Consider the following 14,787-nt stretch of genomic DNA (forward strand, 5'->3'; position numbering starts at 1 on the left):
ACTGGATTGTCTGGTCCAGACTTGACTATTTACAGATCGCCGCCATATAGCTGTAATATTGCCGAGTGCGGCGTAAAACTAAACTCACCCACTGACTCAGAAATTGATACATTGGTATAAAAATGCATATACTTAAATATCAATGTTGTGAATATAATGAATAACATATAAATATGTTACCTCCTTTATATGGTAGTAGAAACGTAGAAGGCAATCTAGTGTATGCTATTACGCGACTTTAGCCAACTAAAATAATCAAAATAGTCGTTTAAAAGTGTGCAGTCTAATATCTTCATATATTAACACATCAATACAAATGCAGGACATCACATTTTTAATAATATTAGTACAGAGAATACAATGAATAAAGTCCCTGGTATGGTGATCTACCTTTAATCTATAGCCTGGTTTTATATTGTATTGTCCAAAAAGTGATATTAGTTTTACCTCTCTACACTAGTTTAGTATCAGGCACCCGTGGCGAGCCACCTCCTCGCGGTGGGTGCTGGGTAACGCCAAGAGCTCGCCGACACCCCCGTTGTGGACCCGGGGGTATATTTGATCCACCAACCCGTTGGCCGTGGGTTGCGGCCCTGTGTCGGTGGAGGAAGGGATCCTGGTGGTTGAGGGTAACAGGGGCCTGGAACCGTGTTCCTGTTGCTCAACACACCACTTTGGCCCTGACTTCACCTAGACGGGAGGTCGAATGGGCCCGGTTCGACCAATCGGCTGGTCACGCCAAGCCCTGTGCATGGTGATTATATTTGCACAGTAAATTATCTTTTGGGTCTTGGACATTTTTGATTTGCAATGTTTAAATGATTCATAACTTTACATAGGTGCGTTCTACTCTGTAATATATTTACATTGCCTAGATTCCTGTGCCAGAAGGCGGTGGCTCAAGGGCCAATCTGGTGATGTTGACCTCCAGATTCAACATGTGTCCAATTTCTTGTCATGGGCAGAACCACCCTGGCAGTTAATATGGTATACAAATGTTGCTATTTGTGTCATACTCACTGGAGTATAACATCCTTGTATCCCTGGTGTCGGCATCTAGGATATCCGATGCTATTTGACACCGTCCTTGTTGACACTCCATGGTGGGTGGGGAGCAGGGGTGCTGAAACGTTTTTCTTTCATCATGGCACTAATAAACTCTGGTTCATCTCGCAGCGAAAAGAAAAGACGTCTTGAGGATTTGGATGTTTCATCTGGAAATACTTCTTTTAATAATGATTCATGGGCACGATTTCTGGTGATCGAGGCTGTTGATTTTTCACCAATCAAACTAAACCCATTTGCCATTTCCAAAGCTATATCTGGGATTTGTGGTGAGGTGAGCAACGTCAGCCGTCTCCGTAGTGGTTCGCTTCTTGTGGAGTGTGCACGGAGACAGCAGTCTCTCAATTTGCTGTCAATCAAAACATTTGCAAATGTTGAGGTTGCTGTGACTGTGCACAGGTCTCTGAACTCTTGTCGAGGCATTGTTCGTGACAGGGCTCGTTGCCTGTCTGACATATCTGAGGATGAAATCACTACCGAGTTGAAAGACCAGGCGGTAACTGCTGTCAAACGTTTCACAATAAAGAAAGATGGTGTTATCATTAACACAAATACATACTTAATGACTTTTGCTCGTTCGTCCCTTCCTGATTCCATCAAAGCAGGCTATTTTAACATTGGAGTGGAGGTGTATGTCCCCACTCCACTCCGATGTTATAAATGTCAAAAGTTTGGACATGGTTCAAGCTTATGTCGGAACTCTCCTGTCTGTCATCGGTGTGGTGACAATCATGATGGCACTGACTGCCAGAAGGACCTCAAATGCTGCAATTGTAATGGCACTCATGCTGCGTCTTCCAAGTCTTGCCCAGTGTGGCAAACAGAATCACATATCATGAAACTCAAGTGTCAAAATAATATTTCTTACCTGGAGGCAAAGAAACTGTTTCAAACTCAGACAACACCTCCATTGACTAAAACTTATTCCGCTGCAGTCTCCCGATCTGTGGTAACATCGTCTGTATTGTGTCAGACTGACTTGACATGGGTCAAGTCAGAAAAACCCGTCCTTTCACCCAAACAAGCTACTGCCCAAGTTATCCTGTCGACGTCTGGGTCTCAGACTGATGTTCAGCCTGAGTCATCACAAACGCCTACCTTGCAACGTGTCAGTTCACAACCAGCCACAGTTCAATCAAAACGAAAGAAAGGGAAAAAATTAAATAGAAATCTCTCACTTACTGACTCTTCACCTTCAGAGGTTCCTCTCCAAAATTCATTTGGACCTCTAGACATGGACGTAACTCTGTCCCAACAGGACAAGCGGAGGAATAGTTCTTCTTCACATTCACGTGAAAGATCGCCCATTGAGGCACCATGACACAGTTGTCACATATACTGCAGTGGAATTGTAGAGGACTGAAAAACAATTTCAGCGAAGTGCAATTGCTGATACAGGACTTTCAGCCATCAGCGCTATGTCTCCAAGAGACGTATTTAAAAACTACTGATACCTTTACTTTACGACAGTTCAACAATTATCATTCTTTTTCTCCTCCGGGAGATCGAGCAACTGGAGGTGCTTCTATTTTGGTTCACCAGAGTGTGACACATAGCCCTGTTACTCTAAATACGAATCTTCAAACAGTTGCAGTTCGCCTGACTTTACACATTGTTTTGACATTGTGCAGTTTGTATATTCCTCCATCTTCAGATGTTCGCCAATCCGATCTTCAAAATCTATATGATCAGCTTCCAAAACCATGCATTATTATGGGGGACCTTAACGGACACAATCCGCTTTGGGGAAGTGAAAATACTAATAATAAAGGTAAAATTTTAGAGGAATTCATTTCCGATAATAAGTTATGTATTTTAAATGACGACTCAGTCACTTATTTACATCCAGCTACGGGAACATATTCTTCCCTGGATCTATCACTAGCTGATTCCACCTTATATAATGAATTTGAATGGATGGTCCATGATGACCTATGTGGCAGTGATCACTTCCCCACCATTCTCAAGAACATAAACCCTGCTGATGATCCACCTGTATTAAGAAGGAACTTTGCCAGGGCTGATTGGTCTTTATATCAGACTGTGTGTTGAACACTTGAAGCGTGATCTTTTTAAGAACAGTGAAGATCCTATACACTCGTTTTCGAGCATCCTAAACGACATTGCTGACAAAACAATTCTACAGTCCTCTCCAATTCCGCACATTCGTAAACCACGGTTTACTAATGAATGTAAACAGGCTAGAAAGTGTAGGAAGAAAGTTGAATAATATTTTCGCAAACATCCTACTGTCCATAATCTAGACAAAGTCAGAATTACTAACGCTAAGGCTAGACGTGCATTTAAACAAAACAAACGTCAGTCTTGGCGAGATTATGTTTCCAGAATAAATTCACGTACACCAATGTCAAAGGTGTGGAACATGATCCAAAGAATAAAGGGCAAAGGCTCCAAATCTACTATTCATCATCTGAAGGACGGTGAGATTATATTAACTAACAAAACTGACATTGCAAATAAACTTGGTGCAACCTTAGCCACGAATTCATCTTCATTAAATTATGTCCCTGAGTTTCAACAATATCAGAAAGAACAGGAGAAGAAAAAAATCAATTTTAATTCAGACAATGGTGAAGATTATAACGAATTATTTTCATTATATGAGCTCCATACTGCCCTTGAGCAAGCTCATAATACTGCAACAGGAGCTGATAATATTCACTACCAGCTTCTAAAGCATTTGCCCGACTCATGTTTAGAAATCCTTTTAGAAATATTTGATCACATATGGACTTCAGGAGAGTTTCCACCTTCGTGGCGTAATGCCATTGTTGTCCCTATTCCAAAGCCTGGCCGGGATCATACTGATCCGTCTAATTACAGACCAATCTCTTTAACGAGTTGTGTTTGTAAAACCATGGAACGAATGGTAAACAGTAGGTTAACGTGGTATCTTGAAACCAATAAACTTATAACAAATATTCAGTGTGGTTTTAGGAAAAACCGTAGTACCATTGATCATTTGGTACGACTAGAATCCTTCGTTAAAAATGCAGTAGTTAATAAACAACATGCAGTATCGATATTCTTTGATCTTGAGAAAGCATACGATACCACCTGGAAGCATGGTATTTTAAAGGATTTACATGATTTTGGTTTGAGGGGTCGTTTGCCTCTTTTTATTTCACGTTTTTTGAGTGACAGACAATTTCAAGTCCGAGTGGGTTCTACCCTGTCTGACCATTATAATCAGGATCAGGGTGTTCCGCAAGGCAGTATTTTGTCGGTCACAATGTTTAGTATTAAAATCAATAGTTTATCCAATGTTTTAAATGATTCAATAGACGGATCACTTTTTGTGGATGATTTTAATATTTCTTGTCGTGGGAAAAATATGCACACTATTGAACGGCAATTGCAGTTGTGTTTAAATAAAATAAATACCTGGTGTCTACAAAACGGCTTTAAATTCTCAAAGTCTAAAACTAAATGCCTTCACTTTTGTAGAAAATATAAGCATCATAAGGATCCAGAACTATTTCTAAATGGCACTCTCATCAAAGTTGTGAAGGAGGCCAAGTTCTTGGGTCTTATTTTCGACTCCCATTTAACTTTTTTGCCACATATCAAATCCCTAAAAACTAAATGCCTGAAGGCACTCGATTTACTTAAAGTTGTTTCGAACTCAAAGTGGGGAGGGGATCAAGCTACTCTCCTACACTTATACAGATCACTTGTCCGTTCCAAACTTGATTATGGCTCCATCGTATATGGCGGAGCCTGCAAAAGCCACCTGAAACGTCTTGATTCTGTCCATCATCAAGGTCTAAGACTTTGTCTTGGTTCCTTCAGAACTTCACCTATTGACAGTCTTTACGTTGAGGCCGATGAACCATCTCTTACACAAAGTCGTATTAAATTATCCTTACAATACATAACTAAATTACACTCTAATGAATCTAACCCTGCATATAGCTGTGTCTTCAATCCCCTTTATGAGGATTTATACAACAGAAAGTCTTCTCTTGTCCCGCCTCTAGGACATAGAATTAAACCCTTTCTTTCTGCTGCTGGCATTGAGCTGGAAAACATAGCTCCCTCCCGTCTTCTTTCTTCTCCTCCTTGGCAGTTGGTCAGACCCCAAGTGGACCTAACATTAACTTCATTTAAAAAGTCAGAAACGAATGAATTACAGTATAAACAAGAATATAATCATTTGAAACATAAATATAGCAATTATAAATCCTTATTTACAGATGGGTCCAAGAATGGTGGCGCAGTGGCTTGTGCCACTGTCATTGGATCCAGAACAATATCTTCTAGATTACCTGATAATAGTTCTATTTTTACAGCAGAAGCTAACGCTATATTAACAGCTCTCAAATATATTCAAAGACACCCTAAACGTAAACAATATATAATCTATTCAGACTCTCTTTCTTGTCTTCAGGCGATTAAAAATCTTTCTTGTAAACATCCACTTTTAATAGAAATTATTGAATTGTACAATGATCTTGCTACTGGCCAATACGACATTGTCTTTTGTTGGTTACCCAGCCATGTAGGTATTTCTGGGAATGCAATGGCCGATCTTGCTGCTAAGGCTGCACTCAACAAATCTGTGACACCACTTCTTATTCCATACAGTGAGCATTAGAACTTACATTCGTGATCTGATGCAAAAGAAGTGGGACACCCAAGTGGGAATAAATAAATTACATGCCATAAAACCTTATATTGGTTACACTCACTTGGGCTGTCAGTCCAGATTTGAAGAGGTCATTATGCGACGATGTCGTATTGGCCATACTAGATATACTCATTCATACCTATTGAAAGGTGAGGATCCTCCGTTTTGCATCCCTTGTGATGAGAGAACCACGGTCAAGCATATACTGCTTGACTGTGTTGAATTCTCCATCACAAGGGATAAATATTTCAATGTGAAAACAATGAAGGACCTTTTTAACACCGTAAGTTCTCATTTAATTCTTGGATTTTTAAAAGAAACTGATTTCATCGTTGAATTTTGATTATTATGTTGTGTAGATAGCTGCATTTTAATTGATGGTAGTTTAGATTAGTAACTTGAAATGTTAGTGGCTGTACCCTCAAAGGAGGTTGAAGTACCATAAAATTATTGTCCTCCTGAGAGGGTACGTAAGTCCCAAAACCTTTCCTGTACGTTTAGACTTCCACTGTTATTAATCGTAGCATATGTGTATTTTTAATTTTTGGCTAGATGGGACTAAATTGCTAACAGCTGAGGGGATGATGTAAATCCAACTAGGGTCCATGCAGGTGGCAAAGGCACTGTATGTCCCCATGATCCCTAGTATGGTGATCTACCTTCAGGTGTTGGCAATCTATAGCCTGATTTTATGTTGTATTGTCCGAATAGTGATATTAGTTTTAACTTTCCACGCTAGTTTTAAATCAAATTGTGATATCCTAGTTGTTTTACTGTCCTTCGCCGACAGAGTTTATAATGTACATATAGTCCTTTTCTTTGTTAAATGTTCTCGTCACAATATGGCTGAGATATTGCCGATGTGACGTTAAATATTAACTCACTCACTCACTCACTCAGTTTTGTATCTAACTGTGATATTCTAGTTGTTTTGTTGTCTTTTGTCGACAGGTTTTTATGATATACATATATTCTATTTCAGTGTCAAATGTTCTCGAAATATTGGCTGAAATATTGCCGATGTGACGTTACGTATTAACTCACTCACTCACAATGAATAAATAAATAATAATAAATAATATCATATTTGCTTCTTGCTTCCTTCATATAGCAGAAGCAACGTAAAAAAACAAGTTAGTGTGTTTGTGCTATTACAAGATGTTGTCCTGATAAATTTATACTGTGGTTAACAAATGTACATGTTTAATATCTTCACATTTCTCATATACATGTATTGGTGAGTGAGTGAGTTTAGTTTTACGCTGCACTCAGCACTAGTACAGCTGTATGGCAGAGGTCTGTAAATAATCGAGTCTGGACCAGACAATCCAGTGATCAACAACATGAACATCGATCTGCGCAATTGGAAACCGAAGACATGTGTCAACCAAATCAGCAAGCTCGACTACCCGATCCCGTCAGTCGCCTCTTACAACAAGCATGGTCGCCTTTTATGGCAAGCATGGGTTGCTGAAGGCCTGTTCTACCCCGGGACCTTCAGGGGTATCTCATTTATTAAGATATTGATCCAGAAATGCAGGCACAATGTTAACATCATATTGTACTTACGTATTAACACAGTGAATAAATTGACACAGGAAACGTCCAAGACAAAATAAAGTCTGTATGTTGGTATGAGAGAATATTCGGACAAAGGTATCAAAGATTCGATGAATCAGTATTTCACAAATTTCACAAAAGAATTTTCCATTGTATAATCTGAATGTTATTGCCAAATGTATCGAAATCAAAAGAGCATTTTCAGAGTATAGTTTTCACTTATGGATAGTTTATCTGCACTCGTTTGATGACTGTGAATTTAATTTGAAGAGTGACGGCCTCGTCCAGAGGTATCCTTGCAAGAACCTCGAACAGTCTGCCATCATCGACGGATATCTGAAATAGATACAAACCACTTCAATTTCATTAGAGTAATTTTCAGCTCTAAAATGAGGGCTTACATTCTCATCACTCTAATGCTATTGAACAAATGTATCGAGGACATGCTACAGGACCAATTCTACAAATGTATACATTGAGGATATACTACAGGTTTGATTGTACAAATGTATACACTGAGGACATACTATAGGTTTGATTGTACAAATGTATACATTGAGGATATACTACAGGTTTGATTGTACAAATGTATACACTGAGGACATACTACAGGTTTGATTGTACAAATGTATACATTGAGAACATAATACAGGTTTGATTGTACAAATGTGTACATTGAAGACATACTACAGGTTTGATTGTTTGCTCCACGTGAACGTTGGGGTAGTACAGTGGTTAAAGTCTTCGCCTTTCACAGTAAAGATCGCCACCGCGATATAGACTAAATTTCTAAGCAGACAGCAGACCCCATTTACATGTCTTTGCACTAATCCCTCTAGAACCTACCAGAAAGTGAGTCTCTGTCATCTTGATGGAGAGACTTGACATCTCGTTTGGTGTGAACACAGGGTTGGAAGACCTCTCTTCATCTCCCCATGTCAAGGACGGACCAGCAACATTGTAGATGATGGTGTTGGGCGACCACCGAGCAGACAGTAAAAACACCGCTTTATCGTCACCCTTGGTCAGCAGATATATTTCAGAGCTGAAGAATAAGAAGCAGAAGACGCTGTGTTCCCTTTCACCAGGTATTATATCATAACACAGCTGTTGTCTTGGTCAGCAGATATATTTCAGAGTTGAAGAAGATGTTTGTATTCAACATATGTCAACCCTTGTCTGTGATTTGTCTTTGTCTCAGATGAGGTGTTGGCTGACATCATGAGCATTGGTCTATGCAATTTGGATTCGATGAGGAGCATCAAGAAAGTCAGCTGGGTCATCTTTCAACAGGCGTGGTGACCAAAGACTAATTCCGTTATTTCTTATCATGGATCATTGCCTATACTTCTCTTCTCCATTATTAACAGACTGTATGTACATGGATGATTTGTCCGTGCGTCAGCCACAATTGAATCTATCCCATTCCAACCCTCTCAACCAACGCAAAGGAATTACCAGGAACATAGTGCTGATTATTGTAAACAAACACCTACGTATTTATATCATCTGTGGTTGCTTCCACGATAATCTCCGCACCATTGGACAGGGGAGCAGGGAGTGGTGTCCTGAACAGTGCCATCGGCTGTAAAGAAGATGGCGAGCAGGAGTGTGTTACATAACAATTAGACAGGGGAGCAGGGAGAGGCGTCTTAAATAGTGCCACTGGCTGTAAAGAAGACGGCGAGCAGCAGTGTGTGACATAATAACTAGACACGGAAGCAAATAGGCGTCCTTAATACTCGCACCTGTTGTAAAGAAAACACAGAGAAGGTGTGTGTTACATAACAATTATACAGGGGGAACAGGGAGAGGCCTCCTGAATACAGGCACCTGTTGAAATGTTATGCAGAACTGAAGCAAATTGTGTAATTGTCAGTGCTTTATATCTATTCAATGAAGTAAAGACTTATCTCATACATATATTATAGTATTTTTGTATCAGTTTAAACCTAATTGAATTAAATGTATGATTATTTTTTATCAGTCATCAGTGCATTTTTCAGTAAGTGATGTGAAGTGATGCACATGATATGCTGAAGGCGAGCACATACATGCATTAGATCTACAAACATGTATCACCTTACCGGGTCAATCCAGAGGGTCTGCATGCACCGCCCTACGTCTAATGGTACGTTGTCATGGAAACATTTGCCTGACGTGGTCAGCAGGTAGGAGAATCCGTTGGAGCAGGACACAGTCACGTGGGTCTGGTTCGTCATCACTGAGAGTGCATTGAGGACCCGGAAGTCACTGCAGGCAACTTAAGACAACATAGAATCCACATCAATCTCATCATGAATGAATTATTTTCCAACCTGTGCTGTGATTACAATGTTGAAGCAGTAATCTGTTCAATAAAAACTAATTTCAACAGTTTTGTTTGTTTTGGTTTTTTTTGGGGGGTGTCCAAAAACGGTAAACTATTAAAGGTCACATGCAACGCAAAACACAACTTTGCAGATTCTGATAGCTTACCGAGACAAATCATCAAAAATGCTATATCAACGTAACCTATAAACATGAGATGTAGCGCTGAAAAAATGTGAGTTCAAACGATTCACTTACTGACCACATGCAGTTTGAAATCAACACCTATTGGGTTTAGAGGCCAAAAACAGAAAGTGTATTGACAAATGAAACAGTGGCCAATGACAAGGCGTCGTTACACATGTGTAATGTGTACACACTCACCGGCTCTGACTGGGTTCATTATCGTGACTGCTTCGTTTCAATGGAGGTAACCCAAGTACAAACTTTTGCACTTTTGATTTGCGATTATACGCTTATAAATTCTTTTATTTCATTTTTTTTTCACAATCACCAATGCATTTTATGTATCATGAACAAATGATCAGTGTGATAACTATGTTTGATTTTTTTAGTTGCACGTGACGTTTAATAATTTTTGTGTTTCTCCTGATACATAAGCTGTGTCTGGTGGAGACTGGGCAAATACATTATCAGCAGTTGATGCCTATCTGTACAGTCTGTACGATCTGTACGATCATGTAGTGATAACATCAGCCATGTGACACTAGAGAACGGTGTTCTGTTCATATTATATTGTTTCTGTTACCATTCATTACAAGCATTGATGTGCTGAAAAATTCAAGGGCATGTTCTAGAATATCCCGGTATAGCTGAGCCAAAGTAACAACAGAAAGTTCATGAAACTTCGCTTTATATATAAGTGCATCCAGCTCCTACCTCAAACATTTATGCCATTGTAATACCAGTACCTAAACCTGGCAGGGATCATACAGATCCGTCAAATTACAGGCCGTTATCTCTAACTAGCTCCGTCTGTAAAACCATGGAACGTATGGTGAATAATAGATTAGTCTGGTATCTTGAAACCAGTAACCTCATAACAAATATTCAATGCAGTTTCAGGAAAAATCGTAGAACAATTGACCATTTGGTACGGTTAGAATCCTTTGTTCAAAATGCTATAGTGAATAAATGAGGCAGTCTTTTGTCTGTCACACTGTTTAGCATCAAGATAAACAGTTTATACAAGGTTTCAACTTATTCAGTCGATGGATCGTTATTTGTGGATGATTTTAATATTTCTTGTAGTGGTAGAAATATGCATACTATTGAACTACAGTTATGTTCAAACAAAATAAATAAATGCATGGTGTCTTGAGAACGACTTTAAATTTTCTAAATCCAAAACTAATTGTATACATTTTTGTAGTCAATATAAGCCTCATAATGACCCTGAACTATCTTTAAATGGCACACCCATCAAAGTTGTGAAGGAGATCATGTTCTTGGGCCTCATTTGTACACCCATTTAACTGTTGTGCCGCATATTAAATCTCTCAAAGCCAAATGCCTAAAGGCACTCGACTTGTTGAAAGTTGTCTCTAACTCATAGCGGGGAGGGGATCAGGTTACCCTCTTACACCTATATCGATCACTGGTCCGTTCAAAACTTGATTATGATTATTCAATCGTATATAGTGGAGCCTGCAAAAGCAACCTTAAACTTCTTGATTCTGTCCACCACCAAGGTTTAAGACTTTGTTTTGGTTCCTGTAGAACTTTATCTGTGGACAGTCTCTACGTCGAGGCTTATGTACCATCTCTTGAACAACGCAGTGTAAAATTAACTTTACACTACATCACAAAACTGTATTCCAAAGTGCCAAACCCTGCATATAACTGTTTCTTCAATCCCCTCTATGAGGAACTGTAAACAAGAAATCTTCTCTTGTTCCGCCCCTTGGGCTCAGAATTAAGCCGTTTTTTACTGCTGCCAGCACTGTGCTGGAAAATATAGCTTCACAGGTTGATCTAACATTAACTACATTTTGAAAAATCAGAAACGAATGAATTACAATATAAACCAGAATATCACCAACTATGAAGGACTTTTTTAAAATAATTATTACTCCATTTTTGAAAGAATTAGATTTGTTAAATGATTTGTAAATATGTAAATATTTTATTATTGGTAGTTTAGATGAGCAACTGAGATTATTAGTGGGTTGAAGTATTGTAAAATTATTGTCTTCCCGAGAGAGTACGTAAGTCCCAAATCAAGCAGATTTGAAGCAGATTTAAAATTAGCAGGATTTTCAGACAGAGTATGTTAATTTTGGCAAGTATTTCTCACACTCGCCAGCGGCTGAAGGGAGAGTCCAAGCAGGTATCCCAGGGTCCCTAGTATGGTGATCTACCTTCAGTTGTTGACCACCTAGAGCCTGTTTTTATATTGTATTGTCCAAATAGTGATATTAGTCTTAACTTCCACGCACGTTTTAATTGTAACTGTGATAGTCTCGTTGTTTTAGTGTCCTTTGACAAATGTCTTTTGAATTTGATTTCAATATCAGACATGTTCTCCTCACGATGTGGCTGAAATATTGCCTATGTGATGTTAAATATTAACTCACTCACTCATTATAAGCGTCAGTTCCTCAAACGAATGTGTTTTGTTATGAATGCTGATTGCGGTTTAATTTGTTCTGAGTGGCTAGTGTCACTAACAAGTTGTAAAAGAACCGCATCTGTAATTGATAAAGCATTTGTACCATACCATGTCCAAAGTATCTGAAGTTGAATTATCAACACCTTTAGTCCCACTTTAGAGACAGAATCGATTTAGTTTGTATTTCCATGAAGCTGAGAAGGAACTAAAGACTCTTGATAATATTATCGAAACAAATAGGTGTAGATAAAGATGCTGAAACTGATAGTCTACTCTTGTTGCAATGAACGTGAATTATACATACATCTCAAGTTTGGTTTGTTATGGTCCATTTATTATGCGAATGGTTTGGATTGATTGTTATCACAAGTATTATGAGTGTTGAAGGATTATTATGATTGCTTCATGCAATGGGTTATTTGATGCTTTTGACGACATAAATGTTTAATGCTGAGTTACTGACTTAGACTGTTAGATGTCATTAGCCAGGAAACACAAGGAAACAAGGAAACAGTAGTTATTTAATGGTCTGTCGACAAAGGACAGTATCAATGTATCAGTTTAAGTAGCCCAAACATAATACAAAAAAGCATATCGATTTTCCCTATTTATTACCAGGCTACAGACACTAGTAATCTATCTGAGACCACCATACTGCAGACTAATAGATTCTCCTCCTGAAGGAATTAGACCAACACATTCACTTCAGTCGAATAGACCCGTGAAAGTCCGTCGTAGAATAAGCCTTAAACTACCCATGCATGCCATAAAAGGCGACCATGATTGTCGTAAGAGGCGACTAAAGGGATCGGGTGGTCAGGCACGCTGACGTGGTTGGCACAGGTCATCTGAGAATGCGGCGTAAAACTAAGCTCACTCACTCACTCAGCCGAATATTATGTACATTTTTAGGTCCCTCTTCTGGGACAATACCTTTCAAGTTCTTTCACCTCCAGAATGACATATCCATCCTTTTAAATGTTAATATTATACGTATTTTATTTTTATAAGGCGGTTCTAATTCTCTGAAGAAGACAAAAATGCATGAACAATGTGTGAAGCCTATTTCTGGTGTCCCCACCGTGATATTGCTAAAAGCTGTGTAAACCTCACTCACTCACTGACTCATTGTAATGTTATGAGGGTACGTTATTAGGATTTGAATTTGAATTCTTTGAAAAATGACACAATTTTTTAGCTTTATGAACCGTTTGGTGTCTGAAAAGTCATTCGTTTGATATGAAGTACAATCAAACTCTCCCTAATGAATTGCACTCTAACCCAAAAACAAATAATCGTGACTCAAGCTGACGCCAAAGTAGATAGGAAAAACACACCAACACTGCAGAAGTTTGTTATAATTTGTGTCAGCAAAATATAAAAGTTGTTTAGCAAACCATCATTATTTTCATTCGATACTGCAAGATTCGGGGTGTCAAAAGCAAACAAAGCTCAAATACTTTGTCAGTCATCGTATCCTAACTTCATAGACCGATGTTGTTCATGTAGGCAGCTATATTGTATAGTCCAAGCTAATCTGTGTTCTATCTGTTTAGCAGGATTAGAAATGAGAACAACTTTAAAGAACAAACAAAGATATGTATTACTATGAGCATACCACAAGAATGACACACAGCATTCGTTACCTGTATAATACTGCCAGTCTGCCTCTTGTTCCTCCCCACTGATGACGGACGAATAGTACAACCGGCAACGTTGTGACGCTGGATTGTGCAGTACCATGTTGCACTGCAGATCATGGAAACACCACCACAAACATGCAACTTTGTCAGAAACATTGCGTTCAGTGATGAAGGTGTCACTGAACAGGTGGCCATCAAAACTTTCAAGATGATGAAACTTCAGAGTGCCACATGATTGTGAAGCTAAACTGTAAGTCATGGTGATGGCGAAAACAAGTGTAACAAATTCCCACAGAGCCATGCCGTTGCTTCTCGATTCTGGGAACATTTCCCCTTAGTTAGAGAACGGGAGGGTAATCTGTATTAATCGATGGATTGACCACACGCTCGGTTACGTTGTAACTAAATTCGATGGTTCTGTTCATCAACCAATCACTGACAAATTGATGATGTGATTATCTTGAAGGGACATGTCTGTCCAGAAGCAGGAAGGGCATTTATCATTTCAAATTCGCACGCAGACCTGTTCTCGGTTCTTGGAATGGTTCCAGGTAGCAGGAGAACAACAGAGCATTGCAAGAATTGACTTTGTCCTCAGTTATGTTTTAAACAGGTTACACTTCACAAACCAGCCACTGACATATTTAATGTGAGATGATCATTAAGGAGAACCGTCCCTATCATAACCATCTAAAAGATGCTCTGACAATTAGGCACACTGCAAGACGTCAGCGTTGGCAGATTTGATTATGAAATCTATTTGTTGCACTCCTTCAAGCAGCCGGGGTAGCTCTGGTACAGTTATTATGGTCTGCATTAAGTGAATGAGAGGGTTAGGATAACCATAAGAATTTTAGCCTGACAAAATATACAGTGTTACTTGGAGGGAATGATACTGACCTAATGAACCATATACTTCTTGCAAT

At 39.0% G+C, this 14,787-nt stretch overlaps 1 pseudogene; it reads right to left on the bottom strand.

Moving 5' to 3' along the window:
- Positions 1-7,495: 7,495 nt before the first annotated feature.
- On the bottom strand, positions 7,496-14,162 carry LOC137259632 (uncharacterized; annotated as a pseudogene).
- Positions 14,163-14,787: the final 625 nt, after the last annotated feature.

This window comes from Haliotis asinina, chromosome 13 (assembly GCF_037392515.1).
Source record: "Haliotis asinina isolate JCU_RB_2024 chromosome 13, JCU_Hal_asi_v2, whole genome shotgun sequence".
Taxonomy (NCBI): Eukaryota; Metazoa; Mollusca; class Gastropoda; order Lepetellida; family Haliotidae; genus Haliotis; species Haliotis asinina.